Consider the following 17,484-nt stretch of genomic DNA (forward strand, 5'->3'; position numbering starts at 1 on the left):
GGATGGGAAGGGAAAGGGAAGGGAAGGGAGGGGAGGGGAGGGGAGGGGAAGGGAGAGGAGGGGGGAGGGGGGAGGGGGAGGGGGAGGGGAGGGGGAGGGGGAGGGGAAGGGGAGGGAAGATGATAGGGATCTCCCTACCCATACAAGGAAACTCCCCTGCCCCTTTCCTGCTAGCAGCTCCTGAAGAATTCTCTGTAAGGCTGGGAGTTTGATGCTCCTCCTCCTGCAAATCCCCTCCTTCCTCCTCCTTCCCACCCCTGCTCTCTGGAGGGATTCAGTGAACACAGGGCCAAGGGTACCACTCCTGCTCTGAGTAAAACAAAAATAAGCCCCTACTGGGTTTTGGCTCATTGTTCTTGTTGATCTCTGGTCCTCCTCCCCACCTATAAGAAGGTCAGGACAGGTTTCATTAGCTGAGGCCCAGCAAGGCCAAGCCTTGTAACTCTGGTCACCCAGCAGGTAAGAAGAAGTATTTTGGTTCCGTGACACCACCTTTTACCTACAGACTCCCTGCCACAGGAATGGTAAAAAGCAATCAAACCCAGGAACTGGTGAAGTGGAGACTTGTGGCCCCAACCCTCAAACACAAAGGGTGATAGGGTTGAACAACAGCTGGTACCCAGCTGAGCCCCCAGACTCAGCGGGGAAGACCAGGGCTCAGAGGTCTTGGGCTAGGCCAGTCAGCACCCTGGAGGCTCCAGAGAATCCTTCTTCTAAGGGGGCCCTGGGGTCAGAGCCCAAGGCAGGCCCTGTGTTCTAGGGGTTGACTGCACGACCTCCTCTCCTGCCCCTTTTCCTGGTCTATTAAGGCCTGAGGAAAAACAGCTGGAAAGGAGATCATTCCTCTGTTTGGGAAGCTCCAGAGGCTGATGGGGTTGTGGGGGCATGGGGGGGGGGCAAGGATCAGAGATCCTTGGGCAGAGCTCAAGACCTCAGAACTTTGACATACATCAAAGAGGGCTTCCTGGAGGAGGAGAGGAGGGTGGCTTGGAAAGAGTGGTGTTACAGCTGTCAAAGAGAAAGGGAGTGGAAATGGCCTGGGGAGAGGAGTGGAACAGATTTGCTCAATCTCCTGCCTAAGCAGAGAGCAGCCTGCGAGTTACCAAACTTGAACGGAGGAAGCCTGAGTTGAGGAGGAAAACTATGGGAGCATGTGTTATAATGTGGGGTGACCCTGAAACCCCCAGTCTGTACAGGACTGTCTTATTCAACTGTGCATCCCAGTGTCTAGCAAGGTGCCACACATACAGTTGGCATTAACTAAATGCTGGATAAGTGAATGAAGTTGCTGAGGGGTGAATGATGCCTTTTTGAGCACCTACTATGTGCTGCACCCTTGCTAGGCACAGCAGAGAGGGAGGAGGGAATACAGGGTAAAATGGGGCCCATCTGGGGCTTCTGGCTTCCGGCCAGGATCCAGCTCACGGTCCCCTGTTGTGCCCAAGTCCCCTTTGCTGTAATTGGCCATGTGCTCTCTGTGGGACCTTGGGCAAGACCTGTCCCCTCTCTGGAGTGGTTCCTTCATCTGTAACATAAAGGAGTCAGATGGGGGGGGGGGGTCCTACACATGTTCAACAGCTGGCCAGCCTTTTCTCCACACCCTACTCGCCTCAATTCCCTGGGCAACATGCTCTCCTACAGAGGCAGCAGTCACCCAGACCAAGACTGGCCTGTAGAGCAAATCCTGGTTCTAGCTGTGTGTCTGGGGCAACCTCCCAGACCTCTGCCTCATAGATCTTTAAAGAGATGATGCACGATAAAGGAATTTAGTATGATGCCTGGCACACGCTAAGTGCTTAAAAATAACGCTGATAGCAAACACGCCAATTGTGAGCGCCTTACCCCTTATCCTGATGAGAGCTGGAATCAGCACCCCACCTGGCCTCAGTGGCCTGGCCAGGAGTGGTTAGGAGAGGGTCTACACCATCTGCCAACCTCACCTGCACTTGCCCCCACCTCCAGGAGAGGCCAGGGCTCAGAGATCTGTTTGGGGACACTTGAGGATTAAAGAGGAAGTGGCCCAACCCTCGCGGTGCCGGTGGGAGCTGACAGCCCGCATTCCATTGGGGAAAGGTCAGCAGGCCGGCTGGGCTGGCGCACCACAGCAACCACTGCCCTCTGCTGGCTGCTGCGAGACCAGCACTTCTCAGGAGCCTGAGCCTGCCCCCGGGGCTCCCTCTCTCTTAGCAAAGAGGTTAGAAGGGAGGCAGGGCTGCACTTCGAAGCGCTAAGCCCAGAACTCTCTCCACACCCTCAGCCTAAATCTCAGGCCTAAGTGCTTAGGGACTCCCAGGGCTGAGCCCCCAGAGCTGGGCCACAGGCTGAGCCATCTCCCCCTACACACCCCTATCCCTCCCATGCCCCCCACGCCCAAAGGGGAGGCTCAACCCCTTCCACCAAGAGAGCTGCCACTCCACAGGCTCAGAGGCCCTGACCTCACCTACAGCACCACCATCTGCCTGAGCTCCAGCTCCTTCTCGTTGGTCAGGCCTCGTGTCAGTTCACAGGACACCTCCTCAGAGAAAGCTGCCTCCCTCCCACCTCCACACTGCTCTCAATTTCCTGCTTTTTCATCGCCCTGTCTCGTGTTCTCCACAGCACCGAGCACAGCTTGAGTTGTCCTGCTGATTGGTCCTTTTCTAGTCTATCCATTAACATCCAGTCAGGAAAAGAGGACCACGCTAAGTATTTCAGGCAGAGATGATTCAATACAAGGAACTGAGAGTGTGGGTGTGGAAAGCTTAAAGGGGGAATCCTGCAGGAGTCAAGAGACCAGTAAACACTCGTAGGGCTCAAAGAGGTGGCCTTACCCAAACCCACAAGCTCATGTGGCCTTACCAAAACCAGAACCAGGGGGCTGGTTCTCAGACGTGGGGGAGGGAGGATTGGACAGAGTAAAATGTCTTCCTTCTACTGGAAACAGTTGGGACTTAAATACTGGGTGATTATTCTGATGAAGAGGCCAAGGCACATGTGCCCCAGGTGAGGAATGTGTGACACCTGGGAAGCCCCTGCCGGAACTCTGTCCAGAAGCAATAAACATCCCCCCAAATAAACAAGTGGGGCTACCCTAAGGAACCCATCAACAAAAGGAAAAAGTAACCTAAGAAATGGGAGGAAATACTTGCAAATCATATATCTGATAAGGGGTTATTATCCAAACTATATAAAGAATTCCTACAACTCAACAGCCAACAAAAATTCAATTAAAAATTGGGCTTAGGAACCGAATCTGCAGTTTTCTAAAGAAGACATACAGATGGCCAACAGATGCATGAAAAGATGTTCCACATCACTAATCACCAGGGAAATGCAAATCAAACCACAGTGAGATATCGCCTCACACCTGTTAGAATGGCCACCATCAGAAAGACAAGAGATAACAAAGTGTTGGCAGGGATGTGGAGAAAAGTGAACCCTCCCACACTGCAGATGGGAATATAAACTGGTGCAGCCACTGTGGAAAGCAGTATGGAAGTTCCTAAATAAATTGAAAATAAAACTACCATATGACTCAAAAATTCTACTTCTGGCTATTGATTCAAAGGAAATAAAATCACTATCTCAAAGAAATACCTGCACCTCCATCTTCATTGCAGCATAATTCACAATAGCCAAGACATGGAAACAACCTCAGTGTCCATCTACATGTGAATGGATGAAGAAATGGATATATTCTGTGGGTATACAATGGAATACTATGCAGCCCTAAAAAGAAGGAAATCCTGTCCTCTCTGACAACAGGGACAGACCTTGAGGGCATTACACTAACTGAAATAAATCAGAGAAATACAAGTACTCTATGATCTCACTTGTAGGTGGAATCCAGAAAAACTGAACTCAGAGAACAGATTGCTGGTTGTCAAAGATGAGTGGGTGGAGGGTGGGGAAATGCGAGAGAGAGAAAGAGAGGAAAGAAGCAAGAACACACACCACTGCTTTGAGTGCTAGATTTTTTACATTTTTAAATTTTTTTTCAAAGGGAGAAAACTGCCTCTCCCTGTCCCAACTAAGGCATGTGGGTTTGATGTATGTTACCATAACCATCCAACTTCTGTCCCAAAGAGAACAAGAAAGAACCAGAATACTTCTGCCTTCTCCTCCTCCCCACCCCCAAATCCTCCAGCCCCTGACAGGTTTGCACCAGCTGCAGCCTCAAAGTCAGGCACCTCCCTGCCGTCAGCCCCCATCAACAAGGGACTCTGCCACCTTAGACCAAACACTCAAATTCACTTGACAAATATTTATTAATGCCTATATGTGCCAAGCATGTTTTAGACTCTGCAGATACAGCATGAACAAATCTGCCCAAATGCCTGTTCACATGGCATTTACATTTGAATGGGGAGAGACAGATAAGAAAGAAATGTATGGTACAAGACTTCATTGACTAGATGACAATAATAAATGCTATGGAGAAAAAAAGGAGAAAGATGCATAGGGAGTGTTGAGGGGGAGTGATTGATAGGGAAGACTGGGAATGCCTCACTGAGAAGGGGGAAAAAAGGGGAAATTTCATCAAAAGCCAGAAGGAGTTGAAGAAGTAAACCCTGTGGATGCCTGTGGAAGAGCATTCCAGCAGAGGGAACAGCAAGGGCAAAGGCCCTGAGGTAGGACCCAGCCTAGCATGTCTGAGGGCCTCCAAGGAGGCCAGTGAGGCTGCAGTGAAGGACGGGGGTGGGGGGACGGTGGGAGGAGACTGTCAGAGGTGGGAGCCAGACTGTGCCAGGCCTCAGGGGCCATCAATGGACTCCAGCTTTGACTGAGTGAGATGGAGGATTTGGGGGGGAGAATGACTGGCTCTGACCCCTGTGCTAACAGGCAGAGGGCCAGAACAGAACGGAAAACCTGGAACTTTCCTAGCCCCACATTTGACAAGAAATGAAAGAGAGAAGGGCTTTCTCTGCCAGTCCTTCTTCTACCCCATAATTTCCATTTAAAGATTCAAGGGAGATTTCATTTCAACAAGCCCTAGGACACTGTATGTGACTTGCTCATCACTGTATCCCAGTGCCTCACAAAGGGCCCAGCACTTAGCAGGTGCTCATTAAATATTTGCTGAGGACCTGTGCAGACATACCCGGGAGGAAGTGGTCCAGCACCCTGGAATAACCCCCTTGGCCCAGTTGCGTGTCAAGCCCTGAGCTGCACACCTAGCAGACATCATCCCCATTTCAGGAGAGGCTGAGCGACTGGCCTGGGGTCTCCCCAAAGCAGAGCTGGAATCACACCTCAAGCCTGTCACACTCCAGAGTCCTTGCCTCTTCTCACTGTCACAAAGATCCAACACATCCTGTTAGGCCAGTGCGGTCACTCCCACTGCCATCCTCTCACCCAAGGCCCTCAAACACCAGCCCACAGTGCTCAGAGAGGGAGGGGAATGTCCCTGTACCTCTCCCTCTGAGGGTCTGTGAGTCTATTGGTAAGAGGGTTAAGAGTCTGCCCCTCCAGGAGAGGGTGTACATTTGTCCATCTAGGAGTCTGCCTCTCAGGGTGCAAAGTCCGTGCTCCCACTCCCACCCCCACCCCTGCAGGTGAGTCAGTCCCTGTGTTTCAGCCTCGTCCTCCTGACTCGGATCCCTGCGTGCCTGCAAAGCTGCTCGCGTATCCGCAGGCCACGAGCGCCCCCTGCTGACCGTCGTCCCACCTGCATCGCCGTACCCCGCAGGAGCCGGAGTGTCTGGGCGCTGGGACGGTACAATGCGCAGTTCCTGGAGCTAGAGTTGGGCTTCGGCCCTTCTCCCCCACACCCATGAACTACCAGGGACTCCAGTATTGGGGTTCCTAACCCCTCTGTTCCCTCAGGGGTTGAGGGGCATTCCCTGGCACACACAGAGATGGGGACGAGAACAGACCTGTCCTCCCCACCTTGGGACCCTCCTACAGGCTCCATAGGTAGTGGGGGGCTGCGCCTGGAAAGAGGTGAGTAGAGGAGGATGGGGCAGGACTGGGACTCCCTGGGCCAGTCCACAGTGGGTCCTCTGCCCCTACTTTGGGGGCTGAAGAAAGCCCGGGCCATTTGGGTCCCAGCCTTAATCCCTCTTTATCCCATCTGCCCTCCTCTTGTTCCACCCATTCCTGCCAACTCTGCCCCTCTCCAAAATGCCCTTCCTTCAAATCCTCAGAAGTCCCAAGGCCATCAACTATGCCATCAAGAAGCCATCACCCATTCTGCACGGCACTGACAAGTGTGCTGAGTCAGGAGCCCGAGAAGGGGACAGAAAGTGGGTGAGCAGGAAGTGAGGTCAGCCTTTGGAAAGGAGCACGTATGCACAGGCACGTGGCTACATGCACACATGTTCAAAGCATGTGCATATGTGCACACATGAATGCAGGCATGCTCTGTACACATGAGCTCTTGTGTGCATACATGTGAACACATGTGCATACATAAGTATACGTGTCCTGTGCTCATATATGAGCACTGTGTGTACACCTCCATGCATGGGCACAGGTTCCCATGCCTACAAGCAGGCATCTTTACACAGATACAGACAGGTACAGGCTCACCATCAAAGGCCATATCTACACACACATACCCTCTCAGTCGGTGCTCATATGCACACACGTCCACACATGTCCAGAGACACCTCACTTTGAACCCTGTCTTGGCTTTACCACTCATTTGCTCTGTGAGTTTGGGGTGTGCAAACTTGCAGAGCTTCAGTTTACCTATCTATAAAAGTGAGTAATGGGGTGCCTGTTGGGTTGTAAGGATTAAAGGGGCTAATGAATGGATCAGGCCTGGCATGTGGTAAGCACTCAGCAGGTGTCAGCCAGAGAACCCCCGCCTCAGGCCTGTGTGTGACTGTGACTATAGGGTAACATTTGAGGCACACACACACGCACATACACAGGGGCTGCTCTGTGTGTTTCCAGTGCTGGCACGGGCCACTTGGCTATGAGCTGAGCTGAGGAGCACGTGGGCCCACACGGGAGCACAGCCCTCCCACCCCAACCTGTTGAGACAGGGCCTGGCCAGACTTCCGGTGTGCCTGCTGCCTTCCCTCTCCTATTGCCCAGACACTGGAGAACAAAATGGAGGACATAGGGACAAACTCACCCTCCAACCCACCAGGGCTTTACCACCTTCAGTGAGTTGGGCGTGCTTTAGGGGGCCCTCCCTAAAACTGCAGCAACTAGGAGGTCCTCCTGGGGGCACTCCAGGCTGCTTGACAATCCCCTCCCCAAATCCATCTCCCCACGAGCCCAAGGCTACGGAGACCAGGCCTCTGGTGGGGTGAGAGGTGGGAGGCACCACAGGCCCATCCTGCCCTGGGCCTCCACACACACACTCCCCCCATGGCCTCCTGGAAAAGGGAAGCCAACCAATATTCCTGTGACCACCTCTCCCTAGGACTCCAGGTTCCCTCAAAAAGCCCTGCCCTGCCCTGCCAGGGCCCAGAGGGAGAGGAGCTCCCAGTCCTGGGCCCAGGGCAGAGGACAACCTGGACTGATAGGCTCTTTCTGAAGACCTTTCCAGGAATCAGGGGGAACCACATGACAGATCACCCTTTGAAAGTGTGCCTTTCAGTACCAAGTCCCCAACCTGTCAGCCCCAAAGGGATGATCTCAGACTCTTTCCCTTACCTGGCCTGCCCACCAGGGGTGCAGGCAGCACCTGGCAGGAACTGCTGCCATACTTAACAAACAAGAGCTCCTTCCGTTTGTCCTCTGGAAACTAAACAGACCCAAAGGCAGCCAGTACAACTCACTTGGGCCCTGCCCCTCCCAGTCCCCCAAAATAGGGCAGGGCCACCTCCTACCTCAGGTGTGGGGGTGTTGAGGGTAGCACAGCCATCCCCGGGGTGACACCCCAGCACCATGAATGTAGCCCACCACCTCATTTCACAGATGGAGAAACTGAGGCCAGAGAGAACAGGCTTTGCTCTAAGGCACACAGTGAAGGTGGACTTTAGGCCAGGAGCTGGGCCTCCTGAGCACCCCCCACCTTCTTTGGAGACAGCCAGGGCTCCAGCAGATCTCTTGCTCTGAGCCGTGCTGTGTCCTGGGACTGTCCAAAGGACAGAGTAGACAGGGAAAGGGGATGCACACCCCAAAGCCAGCTGATGTTCTGCTGGGCTGAGGAGCAGGCTTAGGAGACACCATCCCAGGGCCTGGGCTTAGGGCTGGCAGGATTACCACTCCCCAGGCAGGCTCCCCTTGGACCACTTGGGACCTGACCACCAACAAATGAGAGGGTCACTGGTGTGACCACAGACAGGTCTAGGTTTGGGAATGGGGACCCTGAACATATTCTGAGACCCACACCCTCTACACCATTGTGGCTTTGCAGTTTTAAACCAACCAGAAAACTGTAGAGATAAGAAAATCAAACAAGAACATTGGCCTAGGAGTCAGGGTCCCTTGTTCTGGTTCTACTTCTGCCACTAACTCACTGGGGGAACTTGAACCTCAGTTTATTCATTTGTCAAACGGAAATGGGGTTTGTATTCTCCCTGCCTTCTACCATCAATGCTGCCAGAGCCTACCCCTCAAGGTCTGAGTCTGTCCTTCCAAGCCAGGAATGAGGCTCCCCACTCTCCTGTCTTGGCCCTGCAGGCCAAGGGCAAGGTCAGAAGGAGCCACTCTCAGGCCCCTCCAGGCTCTTTGTGCCCCAGCTTCCATTTGGAGACTCCAGACAGGAGAGGCCAGGCAAAAGGTGGAGTTTCACTTTGCAGCCATTCTGCCCACACCCCACATCTACTTCCAACCTGAGGGCCACAGCCAGCTATGGGATGGGGTGGGGGCACCATGAGGCCTCTTCCTGAGGACACTTGCCCTGGGGGAGCTGCCAGTCTGATGGGGGAGGTGGGCGTGGACAGTTTGGGGCACTGTCTGGGTCACTCCCCGTGAGCCTCTCCTACAGGTGAATGTCCACCGCAGCGCAGCAGAGCAGGGGCCCTGTCCTCCTGTAACAGATGAGAACACTGGGAGCCCAGCACAGCTCTGACCGCCTCCAGCAGGACAGGTAGGCTACTCAAGAGGGGGTTAGGGGCCTGGCGTGCGTCATGTCGCTGCCCGCGGAGGGTCCCCTGGACCTGGAACTCAAGAACTCGGGGCCTGAGTCTCTGGCAGCGGCTGCCGCGCCCACCCCCACCGCTTCCGGACCGGGCCTGGCCTGCGTGTGGCGCCAGGTCCCAGGGCGGGGCTCGGAAGTGTCTGTTCCCGTAGCCCGGCACCTCCCGCGCGCCGGCGTGCCCAGACAGGGAGGCCGTTTGGGGGCCGCCCAGATCGGGCCGGACAGGACGCGGGCGGCGCCGCCACATCTGAGCTCCGCCGCATTCCGGGGCGCCCCGCCCGCGGCAGGTGAAAGGAGCCTCCCAAAGTCGGTCGGGCACCGCCCCCTGCCGGCCGCTGCGGCTGCTGCAGGTCCCGGAGAAGGTCCAGCCCCGGGCACCTCCGCCAGACACACCTCCACCAGTCATTCATCAAACACTTCCTGCCTGCGCCTTGGGCGGAGGGTACTGCAGAAGTACAAAGTCAGAGCCTTGTAGACAGAGCTTGCCCTCTACCCTCTTCTACCTGCCAAGGCTCTGCAGCACCCCGCAACACCCCATGGCCCCTGGAGCACACCAGCCCACACCCTCTGCACAGCCCAAGTGGCCTCCAGTTTCTGGGCTCCCTGTGCCAGTTAATGGGCAGAGCCTGAGCCTCCTTCTCTCCCTGCCTCTGAGCTACTCAAACACCCTCCAAACCCACCTGTCAGCTACCCCGATGCCCACCGTTCCTCCTGCCCACAACCCAGCCAGGTATCCTCACCTGGAGTGTCCACCTATTCAGTCCTTGCTTGCCTTTTCTAAACCCCTCAAAGTATCAACAACAAAATGCTTATAGAACACTTATTAGACACAAACACTTCTTCCTGTTTTATAAACATTCACACATTCAACGAGCCTGCAGAGCCACTGCCCAACCCCACACACACATGCACACGCACACATGCGCTCATGCACACACCCCTTACACCTGTCAGTGTGCTCCATGTCCCTGGATCTGGCCTGCCGCCTCCAGCAGCTGTACTTCACAGCACTGACACTGCCTGTCCTTGCCCTGGCTATAGCACCTTCCCTCCATGGTACCCAGCACTCGGGCCCTCTGGGCAGCAGGTGCTGGGGAAGGAACGTGGACTCTAGTCCTGGCCGCAGGCACTGCTGTGTGATGCAAGGCAGCATGTGTCCCTCTGTAAACCCCAGGTTTCTGAGCTGGTTGGAGGAGACCATTTCCAAGGCCATGTCACACCTGCCCATCTGGGATCCAGGGGTTCCTGGGTTTGGCCAATTCACAGAGTGCTCTCCTCTTCTGGGGTCACTGTGCTTTGTATACAGTAAGTGCTCACTAAATGCGTGAACTCACAGTTGTCTACCAACTGTGACACTGCTCTCAGCCCCCACTGAGCTCTGGACCTCTGCCTCCTGTGTCCTGGCCCACCTGGCTTCTAGAGCCACCTGATGGATCCTGGTCTGACCCACAGAAGTCAAGTGTCCAGGAGGGGGTGATGATCTGTGAAGCCTGGCAGTCTCCTCCTGTCTCTAACCCTCTCCAGGCCTAGCACATCTTACAGGCCAGGAGAGAAAAGCAGTCCAAGTTCACATGTATACAGATGTCCTAAGCAGAGCACTATGAACCGAAGGCCCTGTGGATTTGGACATTCAGGGTCTATCCTGGACTTTCCCATTGGAAGAGTCAGCTGACCATGGTTTTCAGCATGTACTTGAAGAGCTTCCCTTAACCAGCCTGAAGCACTTATCGAGCACCACCTTGTGCCAGGCACTGCCCAAAGCACTGGGAACACAGGCTGGTGTGGGACACAGAGAAGATGCTGGAAACCAGCTCAGGTACTGAGTCAGGGACAAAGCCTGGAGCAGCAGGCAGCCCTTCCCAGAGAGGGGAGGGTGACCAAGGTGAGGGTGACCAAGGTGTAGAAAGCCAGGACAGAGCCACAGGCTACGGAAGGGGCATGGAGGAGGGCCTCCCCAGTGGGACTTCAGAACCAAGCCTCAGGTTTCCCCAAACCCACAGGGGAGAAGAGACTGCAGGCACTGGCAATCCTGACCTCCAACTTACTGTGGCCTGAGAACTGGGCCATCTGCATCCTCCAGGGGACAGGGCAAGAAGAGAAGGGGTGCAAAACACAGAAGAGACTGAAGTCAGGCAGCAGACAGAACTTCCTGCCAGAACTGTCTGAATTCCAAACCACCCCCCACAGGGGCTTCAGGAGGGGTCCTTTCTGTACTACGGCAGGGGGTGGGGGCAGCCGTCTGAGGGCCTCTCCACACAGGGGAGACTGGGAACGGGAGAGGACAGCTCAACTATTCTCACATGTTTGGCCTTGTTTTCCTCACACAGCAGAAACTGCTTTCGTCAGGTCCCTGGGGAACCTCTGTGCAATCACTGCATTGGGAGGGGGCAGGTCAGGAGGCTCCTGCACCAGAACAGGAGGGGGAGGGGGAGAGAGGCTGGGGCAAGGCTCCTTTGTCAGGCCAGGCCTGGTACTTGGCCCCCACCCTGTCCTCTCCCAGCTGGGCCATCTACGTGCACTCACCAAGCACAACCCAGCACCCCTCAGGCCCAGGGCCAGCCAGAGGGGAGGAAAGAGGGGAGCACACAGCCTGCCCCCAGCTCTAGTCCTAGCTCTGGGCCTCAGTTCCCCAAACTCTGCAGTGAGGGTCTAAACTAGATAACATCCAAGGATTCTTCCAGCTCCGATATTTTTAGAACCAACAGGAAGACATGTTCCCTGCCTTTACTGTTTCCACAAAGGGTCCGGGCAGAGCATGGGCTGATGCCAGGCTGCTATCAAACCTTTGTTAAACTCACTGTTGAAGTGTCTTGGTAGAGGGACTACTGCTCAGGTGCATTTAGATAATGCTTGAAAACTGCCTGGGAAGTGTGGGGTCAGTGCTCTTGTCTCCAGGGCAAAATCCCAAGACAGTACAGCGGGCACACACAGGAGGTAGGAATTGGATGATACAGAACACACTGCACATGAGGGCTGGGCAGAGCATTTCCAGGCATGGGCTGGGGGCTTCCCAGGAAGGTCAGCTTCTCAAGAGAAATGCTAGTTGACAGCTAGAGACAGAAGCATTTCAGGCAGGCAGACAAGTCTAAAGAGGGAGCATCTGCTCATCAGCCTGTCTCCACCAGGCCCCATTGCTGGGAAGTAGGCAAGTTGAGAACTGACCAGGAGAACTACCTGGAACCCCAGCCCTCTTGGAGCAGAGAGGGTGGGCACTTGCCTAGGGACCCCAGCAGGGCCTGAAGGAAAGCTCCTGGGCATGGGGAAGGGGTCCAGGGCTCTGCCCCCATGTGGCTGGTGTGGTCTGGCCTGCTGAGTGTCTGTAAGTGAAAGACACTCCAGGGGGCTTAGAATCCTCTGGTGAATTCACTGCTCCTAGAATATCCCCCTCACTGTACAGAACTGGAAACTGAGGCTCAGAAAAGAGCAATCACTTAGCCAAGGTCACACATCCATTGAGCTGCCCCTCTGAGCCTGACTGTCTCTTCTGCCTTCCAGGTGGGGAGGACCAGGCCTCCCCCATGCCAGTGGCCCCACTAGGGTCCGGGGTGGATGGCGGGGGCTCCGTGGGGTGAGGAGGCCAGGGCAAGGGGCTGGGGTGCATTGTTAGGCAGGCTCACAGTGGGATCCACAGAGGTGCTGTTCTACCTGGACAAGAGGGGAGCCCCGGAGGCAGGGAGGTAACCGTCCTCTCCACCTGGCAGGCCGCATTTGTTACCTTATAAGGTGCATTTTCTCCTCTCCCTCAAAAAGCCTCTGACACAGAAGTGGGTGGGGTTGTGGGTGACGGGGTGGGGCCAGCTCTCAGAGCCTCACCCTACTCACCCCGACAATGGCACCCGAGTAGCCCTCTCTGGGGGCAGCAGGGTGCCAGCAGCCCCCAGTCTAAGAGAAAATCAACCAACCTACAGGTGGCCTCTGAGGACCCAAGCCTGGCCTGGAAACCAGGAGCCCTGGGTTCCCACTCTCGCTCCTGTGGGAGGGGCTGTCTGCGTACTGCTTAGGGTCCACATGCCCTTAACCTGCACTGCTTCCGCCTCACCCCTGATCCACAGCAGGTCTGGCTCTGCTGCCCCTCTCACTCACACGTGGGCACACAGTCGTCTGTGGGGAAGAGCCAGCGGGCACATAGAAGCCCACTGTCTGTCCTTCCCTGCGAGCAGTGAGGCCTGGCACCCCTCCTGCCCCTTAACCAGAGGAAGCAGACTGGGCACTGCCAGGAGTCCAGCAGGGCTCTGCACCCTCAGAGGTGCAAGAGGGCCTAGGACCTGGGCCCACTGACCAGGAGGTGCAACAGGGCTGCTCATTTTCCCCCACACTGTGGCCCCCACCTGAGTGAAGGGTTGGGGGGGTGGTCAACAGGGTCCCAGGGGAGAAGTGGGCTGAAGGAGAGGGTAGGGGACAGGCCACCACCACCACTGATGTGCCCACACCTGGCATGAGTGAACACAATGAAGGGCTTTAAGGCTGGCTGGCCACTCACTAGCTGTGTGACTTGCAGCAATTATTAGCCTCCCTAAGCCTCGGTTTCCTCATCTGTAGTGGGAGTAATAATTTCCTCCTCCTGGAGTTGTTTTAGGGTCCACTGGGTTGATGTCCTGGGCAGTAGCACATAGTGGCCCTCAAATGCCCTTTATTAGGCAGCTGGGAAGGGTCAAGGTGCCCTCAGGGTCTCTGTTGTGTCTGTGGGCACCAAACTCCAAGCCAGCTCCTCAGGCCCTAAGTGGAGGGAGCTCCATGGACATGGGCTTCTTGGTCACAGATGAGCACCTTGGGAAGGGCTCACAGCACCACTGAGGAGAAGGCCCTGACAGGGTCCCCGCCCGCAGCTTGCCGTGTCCTGGCCCCAGTGCTGTCTGTGCATGTGTCTGTATGTCTAGAGTGCCACCAGGCTGGCTGGGCCACACCCGGGTGACTCAGGGCTGCGGCATGCACCCTACTCGGCCAGTGGGAAAACAAAGCCACCAGCTCAGGGCCTCGGCATCCAGCCTGAGTCACCCACACACACCCAGCAAGATACCCCCATGTCTCCCAGGTGGTCCCACCCCAAAGGATCCGCAGTGGTGGAGCAGAGGGAGCCCCTCACACTGACATCAGGGACATAATCAGGTATAGAGAGACAGGAGCTGGGTGCTAGGAAGCCTTGAGGTCTCAGGCCCAGGGCCACCAGCCCACCTCTGGGCCCCCAGATGCCAGCTCAACCCAGGCAGAGTCCCTGCAGAGCCACAGGCCTAAGGCCCAAGAGGCCAGCTTCCTCCGGAGCCTAGACTCAGGGAGCATCCTGGAGGAGAGGCCTTCCATAGAGCCATGGGCCCGGGTCCGTCTGGGTGGGGGAAATGCTGTGGACACAGCCCTGACCCAGGTCCCCCAAGTCTGGCCCTGGGAATTGTGACAAGGTGAGATGGCCAGGCTTTCCAGTTAATGTTCCATTCAAGGCCAAGTGAAAAGCAGGCCCAGTTTCCCAGCCTGGACCTGGGAATGAGCGGCATCATGATAGGGGCTGGGGCTCACCCTATTAAGCCCACCACCAGCAGCAGCTGAAAAAGGAGCTGAGGTTCCTGGACAAGCATCCAGAGGAATTCCAGGCAGGATGGCAGGTAGCAGTGGGGGCTAGAGGGCACTGCATTCACTGGCAGGGAGGAGCCCCAAACTCTAGGCCCAGCCCAGTGTGAAAGAGAACACCTGCTTCAACAGACTCCCAAGCCCCAAAGAGTTTGGGTCTTGGTGGCAGAATTTCACCTCCTGGGGCTCCAGTCTGGTCTCAGAGGGTGGAGGGGGTCCTGCCACCTCCTGGGGCCAGAAGACCCAGTCTCCAACCCAGGCCAGAGCTGACAGCAGCCCACGAAGAAGGGTGAAGACAGACCCAGCAGAGACCATAGGAGACAGCAGACCCACAAAATCCTCACCAGGCTCTGAGGATGCCTAACCCTAATGTGGAAACCCTGACCAGACCTAACATAACCCCAAACTGTTCCTGCGGCTCACCTGTGCCTGCCCGCACCTCTGGGCCCATCTCTGGAGCTGACATTGCACTCACCCCAAATCTTAACCACACCCCAACTCTACCTTCTATCACCTTCACTCCAAATCTAGGGGCTTCCCTTTGCCCAAACCCACCTGCATCCTCAGACCTAATCCTAAGGCAATCCCATTCCAAATCCCGGCTCTGACCCACACCCACTGTCAGAGCAGATTTTTGACCAAAATTCCAACATCAGCCCTCCTCCTGCCTTAAACCACAACATTCCTCCTACCCCTGCCTTCTGGCTCTACTAACCCTGACCCCCATTCTGCATCCCAGTAGCACCCGCCCCTGCGCTATCTGTGCCCCTGCCCTCCCTGAAGCTCCCCAGACCCCAAGCTCCCGACAAGCCTGCTTCTACCCAGGCTGCCCACATTGTACCCACCCCACTGTCTGGCAATCGGGGACCTCTGTGGGATCTGGCTGTGCCTGGGAGCATAGGCCGCGCAGAGACCCAGAACAGTGGGCCAGATCCCTCATGCCCAGGCTGGGAGTTGAGGTAGAAGGGCAAGGCCTGGGGTCGGGATGTGCCCCGGTAAAGAACAGCAACCCCACCAGCCCCTCGGCCCTGTGCTAGGCTTGGGTGGCCTTCAGGCTCTGGGCCTGCCCGGCCTGCCTGTCCTCCCAGTGGAGGTGAGAGCAAATCAGAGCAATCCAGTGCCCACTGTGCCTCCCCAGGTCACGAGGCCACTGCAGCACAGCCCTGGCCCACTCCTCTCCCCCAGACCCTGGGGTACCTGTGCCTCAGAGGAGGGAGTCCAAGTCCAACCCTGGCCCAGGGACTTGTGCCAACACCCCCAGAGGCCCAGCACCCCTTCCAGCACTCCCAGCCCCTGCCCCTGGTCTATAGGCCCAGTGGGTCAGGTTTGAGGCCCTCCCTCTGCAGTCTGGGGAAGAGGGAACAGGGCTAGCTGCTGGTGTCAGCCCTCCGCTCCTTCCTGCCAGCCCCAGCTGCATTCCCAGCAAGCCAGGACCTGCCACTCCAGTAAATAAGCAGAGCTCAGCAACCTCCCCCACCAGTCCTCCCAGCCTCCAAAGCAGCAGGCTACTCCCTGCAAAGGTCTCTTCTCAGCTCTCACCTGAGGAAACCCTTCATGCTGCAGTTTCTTTTGCAAAACTCTGAGACCCCTCTCAGGCAGGCCCAAGCTCCCCAAACTCATCAGGCCTGCACAGCCTTCTGTGATCCCCTCAACCCTGCACCCATGGCAGCAGGGTGAATTTGAGCAGGTCCTGTCCTTAGCCTGCCACTTTCCTATCAGAAGGGAGACTACGAAGTGGAAGAGTCAGGAGCCATGGCCCCATGCCCCCACAACGGTGGGCAAGGGAGTCCTAGAGGAGTCATAACCTATCATATATTGCCCAGTAGAGCTAAGGTATAGAGCCCTTTGCCCCAACTTAGGCCTTGGCCAGTCCAGGGCTCACCCCGCCGAAGCCTGGATGACATTATGGGGCTTCTGGAGGCAATGGGCACCAGGGAGAGGCAGGGCACTCAGAGACAGGTGAGGCAGGGCCAGGGCCCAAGGCCAGGGCTTCCCCAGACCTGCATGTCTCCCTGGCTCTGGCACTGCCCCTCCACGGCAGCCCCCAGCCTGAGCAGAGGGATCCCACCCTCCATGCCCCAGTGGTCCAGGCCGCCCAGAGTCTTTCCGAAGCCCAGCTCTTTCATGGCACCACTGCCTCCGACCCCATGCAGACATGGTTGCCTGCTCCCTATGGAATTCACTGCAGGACCAGCAGTCCAGGCCCCCTACAAAGTGCCAGCCCACCGTAGCACCTGATCCCCTGCTCCCCCAGCCCCAGCTGCATCAGCCCCTCAGGCTGGCCAGAGAGCACCTGCAGTGCCAGCCCCCTGGCTTTGCCTAGAGCTCCATCCCCTCCACTTCCACACAGGGGGGAAGTCTGTCTGTCCTTCAGGCACCGGCGAAACTGCAGCCTCTACCTCCTCCAAGAAGGGTCCCCCTTTCCTGAAGCCCAGACCCCTGTGCCCTGTCTCTGCTGGCATTTCCTCCTCTCCTGTCCTGAAGCTTTGTAGGGGGGGTGAGGGGGTGGGTGCTCTTTGCCACCCACCCCTGACCTCCAGCTTCCCAAGGGCACAGACTAGCTGGGCACAGCTCTCACTCCCTGACAGTCAGCCAGGAGATGGGGCTGCAATTTCGTGGTGGTCTTGTCTGACCTCTGTCCCTGCCAGCTGGCTTCAGGCCTCTGGCGCTTCCCCCTCACAGCTCCAGTTCTCATGAGAGTCTTGTGACTTGGTGTTAGTTTCCCACTGAGGCTACAACAGGGTAAATGATTGCCCACCAGCAGATGGGAATGAGACCTCAAAGCCCACCCTCCAAAGAACTGAGGACCTGCCTCAGCTGGTGTGCAGGTGAGGTCCCTGTGGAAGACTAGACTGGGCAGCAGGGCCAAGGTCAGTAAGCTCTTGTAACCCTACTGCGGGGCC

This window comes from Manis javanica, chromosome 10, assembly GCF_040802235.1.
Source record: "Manis javanica isolate MJ-LG chromosome 10, MJ_LKY, whole genome shotgun sequence".
NCBI lineage: Eukaryota > Metazoa > Chordata > Mammalia > Pholidota > Manidae > Manis > Manis javanica.